This window comes from Marmota monax, unplaced genomic scaffold, assembly GCF_021218885.2.
Source record: "Marmota monax isolate L192 unplaced genomic scaffold, Marmota_monax_Labrador192_F-V1.1 WCK01_AAM20220418_F8-fsc01101, whole genome shotgun sequence".
NCBI classification, from domain to species: Eukaryota; Metazoa; Chordata; class Mammalia; order Rodentia; family Sciuridae; genus Marmota; species Marmota monax.
In genome coordinates, this window is record NW_026692178.1 from 52,632 (window position 1) to 64,479 (window position 11,848).

General features: G+C 37.6%; 1 pseudogene; it reads right to left on the reverse strand.

The window, feature by feature from the left end:
- Positions 1–2,209: 2,209 nt before the first annotated feature.
- On the reverse strand, positions 2,210–3,865 carry LOC124077485 (serine/threonine-protein phosphatase 2A catalytic subunit beta isoform-like; annotated as a pseudogene).
- Positions 3,866–11,848: the final 7,983 nt, after the last annotated feature.

Consider the following 11,848-nt stretch of genomic DNA (forward strand, 5'->3'; position numbering starts at 1 on the left):
TCCATAATGGGACCAGTTTTGCCTCTGAGAATACAGAATTTATTTTCTGTGAGATTATAGAAAATTATGATTCTTTATTCAACTTCCTTCTTTTAGCTCTTCCATGAGAAAGGCAGGATACTTGAGAAGAAACAACATGAAATAAGTCCTTTTCTCCTTAGTGCCTTCATTTTGATTGGAAGGAGTTGGCTGGAAATGGAGAATCACAGGCCCACCACAGACATACTGAATCAGAATTTGCATTTTAGCGAGATGATTAATGAGGATGTGTGTCAGGTGGTTCCTCTGGAAACATACAAGAGATTTATATATAGCCCTTGACTTTCTGAAAAAAGAATAAGAATAGGGTAAGGACCAGAGTGGGTCCTTCAGCTTATGATGCATCTTCACCAGGTGGAAAAAAGAACAAAGAAAAAGACTGGAAAGAAAGAGCCTGGCATGAGCAATTACCTCTAAGAATTTCACTGGTAGACCAAGGAATAGTTCAAATAAACTTGAATGGCATCTCTTGGTACCTGTAGGGATTGCTTCCAGGGTACCCCCACCCTCTCAAAAAAACATTTGTCCCTTATATAAAATGGCATGGTATTTGAAAAGAACCTACACATTTCCTTCCACATACTTTAAATAATTTGTAGATTACTTAGGACACCTAATACAAAATAAATGCTATGTAAATAGTTGTTCAAGTGTTAAGGGAAGAAGAACAAGGAAAATTTGTATATTCAATACAGATTCAATATTTTCCATCTTGGGTTGGGTGCTGAACTGAGAACCAACTATAATCATTTCCATGTGGCAACCCAAACATCTCTATAATTCCCTTATCCTTTTTGTTTTTGTACCAGGGATTAAACCTAGGGGTGCTTAACACTGAGTCACATCCCCAGCCGTTTTTATTTTTTATTTTAGTGAGACAGGGTCTCACAAAGTTGCTTAGGGCCTCATTAATTTGTGAGGCTGGTATGAACTTGTGATCCTCCAGCCTCAGCCTCCCAAATCCCTGGGATTACAGTAAAGAGACATTAGGCCAAGCTGATCTTTGTATTATTTTGTTTTATAAGTCTCAAAACCTGCATATCATAAATACATACTTAGAAAATTCAAATTTAGTCAGGGGAAGGGAGAAGGAATAGGAAAGAGGAAATAAAGGGAAATGGTATTGAAAAAATTATGTTGTTATGTCATGTGCATGTATGAATATGTAACAATGAATTCTACCATTATGTGTAATTATAATGCATCAATAACATATGGAATAAATAACTAAATTGGTATGCATGTAAAACTAAAAAAATAAAACTTCAAATCCATTTCTATTTTTTTAAATTTTGTTTTGTTTCAAATGGAAAATTTATTTGTTCAGAACACCAAATAAGATGCAAGCACTGTCATGACAAATATATAGAAATATGCAGAACAACATGAAACAGTATTTTAGTTTAAATGAAGGGAAATGTCTATAAATGTCATGATAACATAGTTCCAAGACGACTTCTTTGTTAATTACACATTTTAATAAAATAAAGGGTAATGAATTAAGTGAAAGTTAGTGTGTAAATTTTTTCTAAAACTGAAACTCCATTTCTTATTAATCCATGCCAGTTAAACATTACAACTAAAATTTCCAAGTCAGTGCAGAGAAGATGAAGTTAGTTACCTTTTTTCCTTGAACAGTACATAGGAAAATGGTTACTACAGCAGACATTCTGTTATTCTGAATAATCTAGCACATAGTGTACTAATTTCAGTCTCAAATCATGTTAAATTCTCATCATTAGTATGACACATTTTGGTCCATGATGTGGTTTAATGCCAAGAGAGATCACACTGTATTACAGAAACACATAGAATACTGTTGCTTTTTTTCCATTTTTCTAAATATATATATATACAGCTCTGGAAATACACGACCCTAAGTCCTCAGCAAGAGATGCTGAACAATTATTGTGCCCCAAAATAACTTGGGCTTTTCTACACTTAGATAATGAGGCATGGCTTCAGGAGTAGGTGTTACTGGTGGGTTTGAGTTCCCCTCAACCTTTGTAATCCTACCCCTTGCCTAATTTGAATGGTTTCTCCCAATCAAACCTGGTTCAAAGTGTGCTTTTCTCTTTCTTCTTGCCTACCTTGACTCCTTTGTGGGAGCTGGGTCAGAGAGGCTATCTAGAACCCAAAAAGAAGGCATTTCTCTCTGTATATATATATTTCAACATACAAAGACAAGTTTTCCCTGGAGAAATTTACAGAGAGTAGTGTGAGGGTGTCCCATGGTAACATAAGGATAAGGTGCTGGGTCAAACTGAAGAAAGGAATATTTTAAAGTGTCCTATAGTTCCATGATAGCAGCATGGTTCCCACAACCATAATAGTAATTGGGTGCACTGAAAATGGCAACCATTTTCCAATCATGGCAACAATTATATCCTTCCATTACAAGGTGGTGAGCATGAGAAACCAGTGTGAAACCATTGACATGGTTAAATGTTTTAGAAATATCTTGTCCATACATGTAGCCACCTCCTCATGGTGAAATACCTTAGCCACCACATCATCTGGATCTGACCATAACAGATCACATACAGGGCCCTTATGCAGAACTTCTTGTAAATAATCCAGGACTCTTATATGATCCAGCATATCTAATGGATGAAGAGAGGCAACCATGGAGGCAGAATATCAGTCCATATACTAAAGCTGTAAGTGGAAGACAATCAAATACACCTGTAAAATATTTCCAAACATTGGCATTTCCATACTTTAATGGACATTCATCATAAAAACCATACATGTGGGTAATTTGTTGGTTTTTGTGATTTTCCCTCAATATTGTCATGTGTTCTGGATAATGCAACTTTGATGCTACAAGAAGAGTCACAGTCTACACAGAATTATAACCTTTGCCTCCATAAGAATAGATAGTTTGTATCTGGTGATTTTCCACAAATCCTAAAGAGTTCCATAAAGTCATGGATTTGGCCATGTACATCTACCACATTTGATTATTTTGCGCATTTGATTATTTTATTAAAATTTTCTTAGCCTTTCGAGCAGTATGGAATTACTTAGAAAATCTGAAGTAAAACCACCATTTGACCCAGCAATCCTACTCCTGGGTTTATACCCAAAGGACTTAAAATCAGCATACTACAGTGAGGCAGACACATCACTGATTATCACAGCACAATTCACAATAGCCAAACTGAGGAACCAACCTAGATGTCCTTAAATAGATGAATGGATAAAGAAACTGTGGTACATATACACAATAGGATATTATTCAGCATTAAAAGAGAATAAAATTATGGCATTTGCAGGAAACTGAATGGACTTGGCAAATATCATGCTAAGTCAATAAATCCAATCACCCCAAAACAAATGGTAAATGTTCTGTCCCTTAAAAGTGGATGCTGACCCATAATGGGAGGGGAGCATGGGAAGAATGGAGAAACTTTGTTGGGGCAAAGAGGAGAGAGGGAGGGGGATGAGGTTGTAGTTCAGTGGAAGAGCTCTGGCCCTGGGTTCAATCCTCAGCACCCCATAAAAATAAATAAATAAAATAAAGATATTGTGTAATCTACAACTAGAAAATTGAAAAAAAAAAGGAGGGAAAGGGAAACTTCATGGGGGTAGGAAAGACAGTGGAATTAGATGGACATCATTACCCTAATTACATGTATAAAGACAGGAATGGTGTAACTCTACTTTGTGTACAACCAGAGAAATGAAAAATTGTGCTCCACATGTGTACTATGAACTGAAATGCATTCTGCTGCATGTAAACTACTTAGAACAAATTAATTAATTAATTAATTTAAATAATTTGTTTAACTTTTTCACACAGTGTCTGCACTTGGTTCTCCTTAAGCTCTCTGACACTCATACAGCAGCTGGAAGCACAGGACTAACTCCCTGATGATGCCTAGTCATCATTAGTGGCCTCTACTCCTCCCATTCCCCTCCCTCCCTGGCCTGCTACACCCATGCTGTTCTCTTAGCAGCAGGCTCCCAGCAGGACACGAGGGAAGGAGGATGGCCGACGCAGCGGCCCTCTAAAATCTGGAACAAGACAGGGATGCCCTCTCTCTCCACTTCTCTTCAACATAGTTCTCGAAACACTGGCCAGAGCAATTAGACAGACGAAAGAAATTAAAGGCATAAAAATAGGAAAAGAAAAACTTAAATTATCACTATTTGCAGATGATATGATTCTATACCTAGCAGACCCAAAAGGCTCTACAAAGAAACTATTAGAGCTAATAAATAAATTCAGCAAAGTGGCAGGATTTAAAATCAACACGCATAAATCAAAGGCATTCCTGTATATCAGCGACAAATCCTCTGAAATGGAAATGAGGACAACCACTCCATTCACAATATCTTCAAAAAAAAATAAAATACTTGGGAATCAACCTAACAAAAGAGGTGAAAGACTTATACAATGAAAACTACAGAACCCTAAAGAGAGAAATAGAAGAAGATCTTAGAAGATGGAAAAATATACCCTGTTCATGGATAGGCAGAACTAACATCATCAAAATGGCGATATTACCAAAAGTTCTCTATAGGTTTAATGCAATGCCAATCAAAATCCCAACGGCATTTCTTGTAGAAATAGAGAAAGCAATCATGAAATTCATATGGAAAAATAAAAGACCCAGAATAGCAAAAACAATGCTAAGCAAGAAGTGTGAATCAGGCGGTATAGCGATACCAGACTTCAAACTATACTACAGAGCAATAGTAACAAAAACAGCATGGTACTGGTACCAAAACAGGCGGGTGGACCAATGGTACAGAATAGAGGACACAGAAACCAATCCACAAAACTACAACTATCTTATATTTGATAAAGGGGCTAAAAGCATGCAATGGAGGAAGGATAGCATCTTCAACAAATGGTGCTGGGAAAACTGGAAATCCATATGCAACAAAATGAAACTGAATCCCTTTCTCTCGCCATGCACAAAAGTGAATTCAAAATGGATCAAGGAGCTTGATATCAAATCAGAGACGCGCCATCTGATAGAAGAAAAAGTTGGCTACGATCTACAGTCGGTGGGGTCTGGCTCCAAATTCCTCAATAGGACACCCATAGCACAAAAGTTAATAACTAGAATCAACAAATGGGACTTACTCAAACTAAAAAGTTTTTTTCTCATCAAAAGAAACAATAAGAGAGGTAAATAGGGAGCCTACACCCTGGGAACAAATCTTTACTCCTCACACTTCAGATAGAGCCCTAATATCCAGAGTATACAAAGAACTCAAAAAATTAGACAGTAAGAGAACAAACAACCCAATCAACAAATGGGCCAAGGACCTGAACAGACACTTCTCAGAGGAGGATATACAGTCAATCAACAAGTACATGAAAAAATGCTCAACATCTCTAGCTGTCAGAGAAATGCAAATCAAAACCACTCTAAGATACCATCTCACTCCAGTAAGATTGGCAGCCATTAGGAAGTCAAACAACAACAAGTGCTGGCGAGGATGTGGGGAAAAGGGTACACTTGTACATTGCTGGTGGGACTGCAAATTGGTGCAGCCAATTTGGAAAGCAGTATGGAGATTTCTTGGAAAGCTGGGAATGGAGCCACCATTTGACCCAGCTATTCCCCTTCTTGCTCTATTCCCTAAAGACCTAAAAAGAGCATGCTACAGGGACACTGCTACATCGATGTTCATAGCAGCACAATTCACAATAGCAAGACTGTGGAACCAACCTAGATGCCCTTCAATAGATGAATGGATAAAAAAAATGTGGCATTTATACACAATGGAGTATTACTCTGCATTAAAAAATGACAAAATCATAGAATTTACAGGGAAATGGATGGCATTAGAGCAGATTATGCTAAGTGAAGCTAGCCAATCCCTAAAAAACAAATGCCAAATGTCTTCTTTGATATAAGGAAAGTAACTAAGAACAGAGTAGGGACGAAGATCAGGAGAAGAAGATTAACATTTAACAGGGATGAGAGGTGGGAGGGAAAGGGAGAGAGAAGAGAAATTGCACGGTAATGGAAGGAGACCCTCAGGGTTATACAGTGGAGGGGGTAGAGAGAGAGGAGGGGAGGGGAGGGGAGAGGTGGGGAGGGGGGAGTGTGGAGGATGGGAAAGGCAGCGGAGCACAACAGACACTAGCATGGCAATTTGTAAATCAATGGATGTGTAACTGATGTGATTGTGCAATCTGTGTATGGGGTGAAGGTGGGAGTTCATAACCCACTTGAATCAAAGTGTGGAATATGATATGTCAAGAAATTTTTAATGTTTTGAACAACCCACAATAAAAAATTTAAAAAAAAATAAAATATAAATGCACTTTGGATGCCAGTTTATTTTGTAGGTTCAATCATATTTTGTGTCTCAGGAATAATTTTGCATAGACAATTAGTTACACAAGCAAATGTTTAACTGCAACTTGATGCTTATGCCACTGAGACACTGTTGAATTGTCCATTACTCATCTGGCTGGCATAGCCAAAGAACTGCTTCCCCATATTACAACTAAATCCTCCCATCTCATCTGCATTCTGAAAATATAAATAACTGGGTAAGGGAGAGGGTGTGTAAAAATTTGTAGAACTGCCTGTGATTTCCAAGTTTGCACTGGAGGTCAGTGGTGGAGACACATCAGCAGCACATACTATTCTAACATCACTATTGCTGGATTCTAAGAGATCAGGAATTACTGAGTTGGCTTAACAAACTCAACCCATGCTTCAGCTTATGTGGATTTGCAATAATTGTGCATTTCATGTAAGATATGAACAGATTGGGGATGGGTATATAGCTCAGGTTAGATCACTTGTCTGAACGTGCAAAACCCTGGATTCAATCCCCAGCAGTGATTAGGGGACAAACAGATGTAAATGGTGTGTACATGAGATTAAGAGAATAAACATATAAAATGGACACAGCATGCTGAACCTCACATGTCCTCTAGTCCAAGAAACAATTTACCTTCACCTTTTCCTAGCCTAAGTGAATGGGATATGTCACATTCCTCAGCACACTACCTGTTTTCTGCAGGCCTAAAATAATATGGATAAGAGGAATAAAAGTTACCCTGCAAGGGAAGACTTTTGTGACCATTTTTATAAACCAAATCCTGAAACTCAGAGAAATCAGGATAATTTCTCCTAATCATAAAATCTGTAAGCATGCATGGTAAAGAATTTAATTAGAGCCAGTCAGCATGAGCCAAGGTTACCAAGTGTTGTCATGGTAGTGGAAACTTGGAAGTTGGATGTAATATGGCTGTGGTCCAAAAGTCAAAATGTGGACATGGGCAGAGTCTGGAAACTTCCCTGGGATCCCTCAATACAACTGGAGTGCAGAAGAGGCACATTGTCACTCTCCTCTCCAAAAGGACCCCTTCTCTTCCTTGAGTGTCTAATTTTCTTTTCAATAAACTCATTACTGTTACTCTGAGCAATATGTCTGAAATCTTTCTGACTTGATCCCAAGAATTATCACTTGAAAGGGGAGACCTCTTTTTTTGTGTGTGATGCTGGTGATTGAACTCGGGGTGCTTAACTGTAGTGACACACTCTTCTCCCCAGAAAATCTTAATTAAGCTTCTTCAGAAATCTTCATTATAATTGATTTTAAGACTATCAGCAAAAGAATCTGTACAAAAGAGTTCAATGTATTTAAACTTCCTATTTCTTCTTTCTATATCTTACCTGGCCACTGGCCTGAAAGAGATCAGTATTCCAGGTGCTGAACACCTTTTTACCAGTTTTTCACAAATATTATATATATATATATATATATATATATATATATATATATATATATATGCCAAATTGTAAAGGTTTTCAAGGAAATTGTTTTTTTCAAATGCAGAGTGTGATAAGAAAACCAGATTCTTTTAACTAGATCCCTGGCCTTTGGTCTGAGCTTCACAGATATGTTTATATTTCAAAAATAAGAGAAGAGTTTACTAATTGGGATCTATGGTAATAGTTGGCGGAGGAGGAAAGAAAGAGGAGAAGAAGCTCTCCCCATATTAGTGGCTGTCCATGAAAGGTTAACTTGCCCAGAAAAGTGAAAGTAAAAGCTGCTTTTGTGTGAACTTTTGCAGACTGTAAACATCTGGGTCCCTCCCTTTACACACGGGGTATAAAGTTCTGAAACTGCCTGAACTCAGGGTTTTGGGGGATTAATTGATTACAGTGAAAGTTGTGCCCTCTGAACCTGACTGCAGCAAAATACAAGTGTTTTCTTCTATCTTCGGTGTCCCCCCTTGTCTTTCTCCTACTACATAACCAATGAGTCATATCTCCAGTGCTTTTTTATATTTTATTCAGAGACAGGTTCTCTCTGAGTTCCTTCAGATCTCACTAAATTGCTCAGGCTGGCTTTGAACTCAGGGTTCTCCTGCCTCAGCCTCCTGAGCTATTCAGATTACAGATGTGCATAATCTTACTCAGCTGAACTAAGAGTCAAGGTCAGTTTTCATGATGTCTCCAATTCCCAGAATACTCCAGCTCTGGAACATGCTGATACAAAAACAATATTAATATTGTCAAAAAAATTATCACTTCCAACATCAGGTTTCATCATGCATTAAATAGTAAATGCTAATGCATATATAATACACACTACATACAAAGACATATCCATGGAAAACTGTAAAGAAGCCAGGATTTTCTGATTTCTGACTTTAAAAATTGTCCTGAAGAACCAAAAGACAGAAAATTTCTCACAGTATACAGGCATTAGACATAAAATTATAATAAGAAAGGAGAAACAAGCCTAGCTGTCTTTTGTACTAGTTCTCAATCTTCATCCAGCTAACCCTCTAATCCTGTTATTTCAGTGAAAAGTAGAGGAAGGGGCATCCACCTGATGGGAAGGGACAACACTGGAGTAGAAGCAGCTTGATGGTCTCTTCCTTTCTTTGAGAGAGAGAGAGAGAGAGAGAGAGAGAGAGAGAGAGAGAGAGAGAGAACACCATACCACTCTGCACAGTGCTTTGGCCTGGGCTTTCTGCCCTTGGAGACATACATTGTCACCCATGAAGGAAGCATTCTTCTGTTTTCCTAGAGATCTCTGTTGGCATGTCTTTAAAATACATGCATGTCTTCTGAGATATTCTTATATTAATATAAATTTTGTGAGAAATAGAAAGACCAGTGGACCAATTACAAAATACACTAGTTAGTTTTAAATGTAAAATAACTTGGGGTGTAAGAAAGGCAGCTAGAGAGGAGAGCAAATGAAAAGATACGATCAGTTCTTACCTGCATGTAAAGAGTCAAAGCCCCATGACAAACATGAGGTGAAAAGAAACCCTCCCCTAACCTGAAATATAGAGATAGACTGTACTTACAAAAAGCACTCAACCCAGGGGACTTGTCCTCCACAAGAGAACAAAGGAAGGTGGAAACAACTAATGATACATTTCTTTAGTTTCTCCATTTCTGCTTTTATTTTTGGTAGAAGGGATGGAACCCAGGGGTGCTTAACCACAGAACCATATCTCCAGCCTATTATTGTTATTATTATTATTATTATTATTATTATTATTATTATTATTTTGTGTGTGGTGCTGGGAAATAGAACCTAGGTCCTTGTGCATGCAAGGCAAGCACTCTGCCAACCGAGCTATATCCTCAGCCCTAAATTTGTTTTGAGAAAGGGTCTTGCTTAGTTTTTTAGGTCTTGCTATATTGCTGAGGATGGCCTTTAATTGGGATTCCCCTTCCTGAGACTCCTTTAAATAACCCAATAGGAGACAGGAAAACCTACACAACATTGGGGAAGACTGTGCACCCCATAGTACTCAGACAATGAGCATCCAGGGGGAGGACTTTGAACACTTGGGGGTAAAATGCTGCAAATGGGGTAAGATGTTCAATCAGGTCCACATAAGAAAGAAATGGTCTCAGAGCCCACCATATAAGAAGCTGATTTGGGATTTTTGGACCTTGAATCTTTCTCTCTTGCTCAGCCCACTCCTCTCTACCCTACTGAGTGCTGCTTTTACCTGCACTTTCAGTAAATTTGGACTTTTCCTGTTACTTCTCTGTGTATGACTCAATTCTGTGTTCAGGACACCAAGAAACTGGACCCTAACTGGACCCTCATAACATTGTGATATCCTCACCTGATGTCATATAGTATGACACTCTGATATGGGACCAGCTGAAACAGGAAATCAATTAATAACTTCTCTATATTTTGCACTACTTAACTTTTTATTTTGAAATGAAAGTCATAGAAAATTGGAAACATTGTGTAGAGTCAGGGTATTTACAGAGATCAGAACTATATGATGGTGGCCCAAGTCAAACAGTAGCATCTTATCAGAACCAGGAAAGTCATTTTGATACAATTCTGTTAATGAGACTATAGGTCCCATTTGCTGTTCACCAATTTAATATGCTTTCTGTATGTGTGAATTCTTCTGTGTGTGTGTGTGTGTGTGTGTATAATCAGTTTTATGCTGTGAACAGATTTCTGTAACTACCATAACCAAGACACAGAACATTCCTGACCACATCAGAATTGCAACACTTTTATGGTCATACTCCAAACCAAATTTAAAGGTGAGTGTGGTTTGTAGCAGCATAATTCAAATAGGCCAAAGGTGGAAGCAAACAAAAAAATGATCTTATCTCAAAATTAAAAAATAAAAAGGGCAGGGAATATGTTTCATAATTAAGCACCTTGAGGTTCAATTCCTGGTACAAAAATAAATGAATAAATAAATAAAGCATTTGTTGATCATTTTTGAAATGCACATGTAAAAATTAAGAGCTCCTTACATAAGTTGTGTTACCTTTCCAAAAAATCAGCATCTCAGAATTCCTTGATTAGAAAAAATTGCTTAATTCACTGAAGATTTTGTCATTTTATGTATGAATATCTCGAATGTATTCCTAAGAACATGAAATTACTGTATTTGATTTCATAAAATGCAAGCATATTGAATATCTTAAAACTTCATGTACTTTAGAGTTTATACATCCATATAAGACATTTTGCAACACAAATTGAAAGTGAATGAATAGTCAACAAAGCATTAGAACCCAAACTCTGTTTATGAAGTTCACCGTCTTTGAGATTTCAGCCCATTTTAGCTACTCAATAAATACTACAAATATTGTGAACAGTAGAATGAATAGAAGAACCTGGAGCTCTTTTTAAGGTATGTGCTTGGATTTCGGGCAGTCTGAAGCCACATTGATCGGGTCTGCTTGGAGACTGCACAAAGGGAGGATGTGGGGCTATGCTGATTCCACAAATCATTTTAATGGACAATGTGGTGTTCAGAGCCTAAAACAATGTTACAACACAGTGTAAAGTTGTGCATTTGCTCTTTAAGACACCAGATTTCAGATGGGCTGCTGGGCTAAGGATGCCCAACCATGACATCTGCAATCCACAAGAGAGTTCTGTACAAGCTCAACCTTGCTGTGTACATTATTTATTTAGCAAAACACAATGTTTTTCTGAAGTTAAATTTTCCTAAAACTCTCTCATATTCAGGGAGGCAATTTGGTGTAAATTTCATAAGACAAAATGTGCTCTGGGAAGAACTCTGATAAACTATAAGTTTGGTGCTCATGGAAACAGAGATCCATACCTATGTACCCATAACCTGTCAATCAGTACACACACAGGATAAACATCACACACTGAGCTTACCCTAAGACAGTGCTACATGATCACACTGATAGAGTGGAAGCATTTTTCACATTTCCTTAATAACTTTACTGCTATATTTAGAAGAATAAACATATTACAATAGAATGTTAGGTTGACATATTAGTTAACAGAGTGAGCATGTATTTTACACACAGAGATCTAAGGAGCTAATTTGATT